This window comes from Phacochoerus africanus, chromosome 6 (genome assembly GCF_016906955.1).
Source record: "Phacochoerus africanus isolate WHEZ1 chromosome 6, ROS_Pafr_v1, whole genome shotgun sequence".
NCBI classification, from domain to species: Eukaryota; Metazoa; Chordata; class Mammalia; order Artiodactyla; family Suidae; genus Phacochoerus; species Phacochoerus africanus.
In genome coordinates this window covers 50,828,624-50,835,998 of record NC_062549.1, presented here as the reverse complement: position 1 = coordinate 50,835,998, position 7,375 = coordinate 50,828,624, and the positions used below count along the sequence as shown (strand labels likewise).

The following is a 7,375-nucleotide window of genomic DNA, read 5'->3' as shown; positions in this document are numbered from 1 at the left end:
AGACTAGACCAAAAAAAGGATCAGGAAGCTATCAAGTGGATGATTCTCAAAGTTCACAAAGAACTTGGAGATGTTTGAGTTCTGGCCAGCCATTTTCTAGGAGCCATATTGAATAATTTACTCTAAATCAGCCTACCAAAACAAGCTTAAAAACAAGACTTAAGAGAATCTAGTTGAGACAAGTATTGAAATTGTCTGCACAGTTCCCAGTCATGCCAACAGTTTTTTTAAGGTTTTTTTCACAAAGGCCTTGAAAGCAGAAGGCCCTCGACTACAAATTCTGAACCAATCAGAGTCCTTGTGACTGGAGCAACTGGTTAAATTGCATATTCATTGCTGTAGTGTATAGGAAATGGATGTGTCTTTGGTAAACACCAGCCTATAATTCTTGAGCTGGTGGATTTCATGCCCATGATGGGCATCCTGGATGGTGTCCTAATGGAACAGCAAGACTGTACCCACCCCCTCCTGAAAGATATCATCACAACAGATAGAAAAGAGATTGCCTTCAAAAGCCTTGATGTGATCATTCTTATGAGCTTCATACCATAAACGTATTGGATGCAAACAAAAGATTACTCCAAGCAAATGTGAAAATCTTCAAGTGCCAGGGTGCAACCTTGGAGAAATATGCGAAGAAGTCAGTTTAAGGTTATTGCAGTGGGAAATTCAGCCAGTACCAATGGTCTGATTGTTCCATGTCCATCCCCAAGGAGATTTCCAGTTGTTTGACTCTTTTCGAATCACAGTTGAGCTAAATTGCTTGGTTAAACTTGGTGTTAAACTTGATGTGACTTCTGATGATGTAAAGAGTATCATCATCTGGGAAAACCATTCCTCAACTCAGTATTCATATGTCAACCATGCAGAGGTGAAACCACAAGGAAAGGAAGCTGATATTTATGGAGCTTGAGAATGACAGCTGGCTCAAGGGAGAATTCATCATGGCTGTTCAGCAGCATGGTACTGCTGTCATAAAGGCTTGAAACCTATGTAGTGTCATGTCAGCTGAAAAAGTCATCTGTGACCACATCAGGGACATCTGGTTTGGAATCCTGGAGGGATTGTGTCCATGAGTGTTATCTCTTATGGCAACTTGTACAGTATTCCCAAAGATCAGCAGATAACCTCTTATTCCCTATTCATTCCCTGTTATAATCAAAAACAAGACCTGGAAGGCTGTTTGTTTTATTTGTTTTGTTTTTGGCTTCACTTAGGGCATGTGGAAGTTACCAGGCCAGGGATCAAACCTGTGCCTCAGCAGCGACCAAAGCTACAGCAGCAGTGACAATGCTGGATTCTTAACCCGCTGAGCCACCAGGGAATTCAAAGACCAGAATGGTTATTGAAGTTCCCCTTATTAATGATTTCTCAGGTGAGAAGATGGATCTTACTGCAAGGGAACTGCCAGAAAGAAAAGAAACTGTGTTTGAATTTCTTTCCTCTGCCAGCTTATACAATAATGTTGATGTTACTAAGTGCCCCAAAGCTGAAGAATATAAATGTCATCTTTTTATTTAGCAAATAATAGTAATGCTATACTTAAATTACTGGTGAAACAACACATTTTAAAGACTGTGTGCTTCTTGGTACAAGTTTGTGACTGTAATATCACCATGCTGTTAGTGATACATTCTAAATAAGATATGTATTCAAATAAAAAAAAAGAATCTAGCCCATTATCAAGTAACTTAGCTAACAGAACAAAGTTAAACAGTTTGGCATTCTTTTTTTTTTTTTTTTGCCTTTTTGCCTTTTTGCCTTTTTGCCTTTTCTGGAGCCACTTCTGAGGCATATGGAGGTTCCCAGGCTAGGGATCTAATCCAAGCTGTAGCCACAGGCCTATGCCAGAGCCATAGCAACTCAGGATCCGAGCCACATCTGCGACCTACACCACAGCTCACGGCAATGCCGGATCCTTAACCCATTGAGCAAGGCCAGGGATCGAACCCATAACCTCAAGGTTCCTAGTTGGATTCATTAACCACTGCACTACGACGGGAACTCCCAGTTTGGCATTCTTAAAAAAAAAGATACACAAAATCCAGAACTCAGCTATCTCATAATTAACCATATCCAGCATGCAGAGAGGCATGAACATGTTTTTCCATACCAGCTAAATAATCTGTCAATAGAAACAACCTGGGAAATGATAAAAATGGTGGAGTTAGCAGACAAGAATGAATAAAGAGCTATTATAAATATGTATCAAGTATTTAAAGGAAAATATGAAGATAATGAAGAGGAAAAGAGAAAGTTTCTTCAAAACACTGAATGTACTTTTCTCTTTCTTTTTTTGTCTTTCTAGGGCCACACCATGACATATGGAGGTTCCCAGGCTAAGGGTCCAATCAGAGCTACAGCTGCCAGCCTACGCCAGAGCCACAGCAACGCAAGATTTGAGCTGCATCTGCTATCTACACCACAGCTCATTGCAACGCTAGATCCTTAACCCACTGAGTGAGGCCAGGGATCGAACCCGCAACCTCATGTTTCCTAGTCAGATTCGTTAGCCACTGAGCCATGACGGGAATACCCCAAATGTATTTTCTAGGGTTGAAAAATGTAATATTTGAAATAGGAAAATTTTTTTTGGCCTATAGAAGTTCCTGGGCCAGGGATTGAATCCGAGCCACAGCTCTAACCTATGCCACAGCTTTGTCAATGCCAGATCCTTAACCCTCTGAGCCAAAACAGGAACTCCTAAAATAGAAATTTTACTGGATGGTCGTAACAGTAGATTAGATACTACAAATGAAAAAAGAATCAGTGAAATCAAGATATAACAGCCAAGACTATCCAAAATAAAATGCAGACAGAAAAAAAAAAAACTCTAGAAACAAACTAAAATATCACCAATAACAAAAACAGAGCCTCAGTGGCTTATGGGAAAAATTAAGTAGTAATTATTTAATATATGTTATATATGTTTCATTACAATATGTGTAATTGGAGTCCCAGGAGGAGAGAGTAAGAAGAGGTAGAAAAAAAATTTGGAAGAAATAACACCCAAAACTTTTCTAAATAAAATAAAACATAAACCCACAATTCAAGAAGTTTATCATATCTTATGCAAAGTAAACACATAGCAAATTACACAAAGATACATAATAATCAAGTTGCTCAAAACCACTGATACAGAAAATACTTTATAAAAAACAATAACATCAAAAGATGTATTATTACAAAAAGTGAAAATAAAAATTATTTCAGTCTTTTCATCAGAAACTATCCAAGCCAGAAGACAAGGCATGACATCTTTAAAGAACTGAAGGAAAAAAGTGATCAAACTAGAAATTGTTTTCTCTTTTTCCTTTTAAGGCCACACCCACGGCATATAGAGATTCCCAGGCTAGGGGCTGAGTTGGGACTGTAGCTGCAGGCCTACGCCATAGCCACAGCAATGCCAGATCTGTGCTATGTGTGAGACCTGCACCTCAGCTCATGGGGAAGCCAGATCCTTTAACCCATTGAGGGAGTCATGGATGCTAATTCAGATTCGTTTCTGCTGAGCCACGATGGGAGCTCCCAACTAGAATTTTTTATTCAGCAAAAAAAAAAAAAACAAAGGAGTTCCCCCTGTGGAGAATTGGAATCAAGCAGTGTCTCTGTAGTGCCAGGACACATATTCAACCTTGGCCCAGCACAGTGGGTTAAATCTACACTACGGCTGCAGTATAGGTTGCTATTGCAGCTCAGATCTGATCCCTGGCCTCAGAACTCCATGTTCCATGGGGCAGCCAAAAAAGGAAAAAATGAAAAGTTGGAGTTCCCTGATGGCTCATTGGGTTAGGGATCTGGCATTGTCACAGCTGTGGCTCCGGTTACAGCTGTGGCAAGGGTTTGATCCCTGGCCCAGGAACTTCCACATGCTGTGGGTGCAACCAGAAAAGAAATAGAAGGAAAGAAAAAAGAAGTCAGAAGCTTTTGGGGCAAAGAAAATATGAGATACTTACTGCCAGTAGAATTTTACTACAAGAAATATTAAAGGAATTTCTTCAGAATGAAGGAAATTGGAATCAGTTTGTAATTTAGATTCACAAAAAGCAACTAATATCATTGGAAGTGGTATATAAAAAACTTTATTTTTAAAAACGGTGATTGATCATTTAATACAAAATGCTAATAATATAATATAGAGTCTATGATAGGTACAGAACCTAAAATTATTATGACAAATAATTACACTACAAAGATGGAGGGAGAAATGGAAGCATACTGCTGTAAATTTCTTTCATGAAACACAAAATGGTATAATATTATTTGGAGTTAGATTATGTAAATTAAAGATGCATAATATAGACCCTAAGACAACCACTCAAAAACTACTAAGACCTATAGCTAATAAGTCAATAGTGGAGATAAAATGGAACATTAAAAGCTACTTGTCTAATTGAAAGTAAGGAGGAAGAGAGGAAAAAGAAACATGAAGAGATGGTACAAATAGAAAAGAAACTTTAAAAGGTAAATGTAAATCTAATCATGTCAATAATCATTTAATTATTTAATTAAAGCACAGAGACTGTCCAGACCCGCCAAAACATCAAGGCTCAACTATGTTGCCTATAAGAAAACTACCTTAAATATGAAGATATTGAATCATTAAAGGAAAAAGATGAAAAAAGGTACCACATAAACACTTATGAATCATAAGAAATCTGAAGCAGATATAGCAACATCAGGAAAAGTCAATTTTAGAAAAAGTAACCCTTAGAGAGATTAAGAGGGAAATTTTGTAATGATGAAGAATACATAACAATCTTAATGTGTAAACACCTAATAACTGACCTACAAAATATATGAATTGACATATGACAATATTTAAAGGATAAAAAGATGCATCCAGATTTATAGATGGAGATTTCTTTACTCCTCTCAGTAACTGATAAAGTCAGTAAAACTATAGGACTGAACAATACTGTCATTCAGTTTGACCTCGGCATTTACAGAATAATCTTCACTCTCCCAAACAAGAAAATATAAACTACTCATGTGAAAATGAAAAATTCACCAAGAATACTAAGGAATAAAACAAGTTTCAATAATTTAAAAAGATAAAAATGATACTCTGATCATAATGGAGTTAAATGAGAAAACAATAACAAAAAGATATCTGGGAAATTCCCAAATATTTGGAAAATGTACAACATATTTCCTAATAATTTATGAGTCAAAGAAAAAATTACAAAGAACATCAGAAAATATTTAGAACTAAATGAAAATTAGATAAAATAAATCTAAATTTTGCGGATGCAGCTAAATCAGTGCTCAGAAAAAAACTGTGCTCTAAATGTACATACTAGAAAGAAATAAGGTCCTGAGTGAGTGATGTAAGCTTTCGCTTAATGAGCTTGGAAAAGAAGAGTAAAGTCTCAAATAAGTAGAAATGTGGTAATAATAAAGATAAAAACTGAAATAAGTGAAACAGAGGATGAACGGAAAATAAAATTAATGAAACCAAAGCTTCTTTTTGAAGACACCAATCAACCTTTAACTAAGCTGAACAAACAAAAAAGAGAGAAAACATAAAACACTAACTTTAGGAATAAAAAAATGAGACATCAAATGTTAAATGATAATACGGGAATATTATAAATAACTTTAGGCCAATAAATCTTGACAATTTAAATAAAATGGAAAAAATTTTTAACAGACACAAATTCCTCAAAATAGCACAAAAAGAAATGGAAAATTAAATTGTCTTTTATCTATGAACAAAATTAAATTCATAATTTAAACGTTCTCAGAAGATGCCTGCCCTAGATAGCCTCACTCATGAAAGCTTTCATGTAAATCAACACTTCAATAAAAAATAAATTCTAAAAAATTTTAAAAGCTTTCAAATATTTAAGAAATAAATAATAAAAACCTTACACAATTTCTTTCAGAAAATAAAGAGATTCCAAGCTCATTTTATTGGGTCAGATTTAACCTGAAAACAAACCTAGAAAAAGACATTACAAAAAACTACATACCAATATTCCCAATGAACTTGAATTCCTTAATATATTTAAAATTTAGCAAGAAGAATCTAGCAATATATAAACAATATCAAAACAAAGTTGAGTTTATCTCAGGAAGGTAAGGTTGGTTTAATATTTGAAAATTAATCAATTTAATCCATTATCTCAACAATTTAAAATGGAAAAACAAAATGAAACACAAGATTATCTCAATAGATCCCCCTTAAAAGCATTTGACAAATTTTAACATTCATTTGTGATAAAAACTCAGCAAGCTAGGAAAGGAAGATGACTTTCTCAATCTGGTAAAGGACATATGCAAAAAGTCTAGGGATAACATATTTGATGGTAAAACACTGAATGATTTCCCTTAAAATCAAGACCAAGGCAAGAAGGTCCTTTCTTACCACTTCTGTTCAGCATTATACTGTGTTTTAACCAGTGGAATAAAATGAGAAAAGTAAATGAAAGCATGCAGAATGTAAAGGAAAAAAATAAACCTCTCTTTATTTACTATTTCAGAAGTATCACTGTGTACATGAAAACTCCCAAGAAATCTACAAATACTACTAGAACTAATAAATTATTTTGCAAGGTCTCAGCATCCTAGGCAAATATTAAAAAATTAAATGTGTTTAAATATACTATCAATGAACCTTTAGAAAATGAAATTAAGAATCCATTTATAGGGGTTTCCGCTGTAGCACAACAGGATCAGTGGCATCTTGGCAGCACCAGGACACAGGTTGGATCCCTGGGTGGCCAGGCACAGTGGGTTAAAAGATCCAGCATAGGTAGCAATTGTGGCTCGGATCTGATCCCTTATGATGGTATTAAAACCATGAAATACTTACAGATAAGTATATTTAATATCAGTACTATCAAAATATAAAACATTGCTAGGAGAAATCAGAAGAGACCTAAATAAACTGAGATCCAGACCATATTCACTGATTAGAAGACTCAACGTTGTTAATGTGTCAATTCTTCCTAAATTGACCTACATATTAAAAATCCCAAACTCCTAGAAGTATTTTTGAAAAAATAAAGATTAAATAGCTAATTCTAAAATTATATGGAAATACAAAGAACCTGAGAGAGTCAAAACCATCTTAAGAAAAATAATAAATTGGTAAGATTTACACTTTAGAAAGTGGTTTCAGCACTTTCTAAAGTTAATCAACAGTGTCATAAAGATAGACTTATGGTTAAATGGAATAGATTAAAGAATCTAAAAATAGACATCAAATTTTCACCAAAGTTGACAAAATTAGTTTAGTGGGAAAGAATTTTCTTTTCAATAAGTGGTGTTGAAACAATAGTATATCCATTTAGAAAAAAACAGATATTGACCCTATTCTCATACCTTATGCAAAAATTAATCTGAAATATACTATACACCCAAACTTAAA

The 7,375-nt window shown here is 34.7% G+C and overlaps 1 pseudogene; it reads left to right on the top strand.

The window, feature by feature from the left end:
* The first annotated feature begins 285 nt into the window (after nucleotides 1-285).
* LOC125128662 (malate dehydrogenase, cytoplasmic-like) lies at nucleotides 286-1,521 on the top strand (annotated as a pseudogene).
* The last annotated feature ends 5,854 nt before the right edge of the window (nucleotides 1,522-7,375 follow it).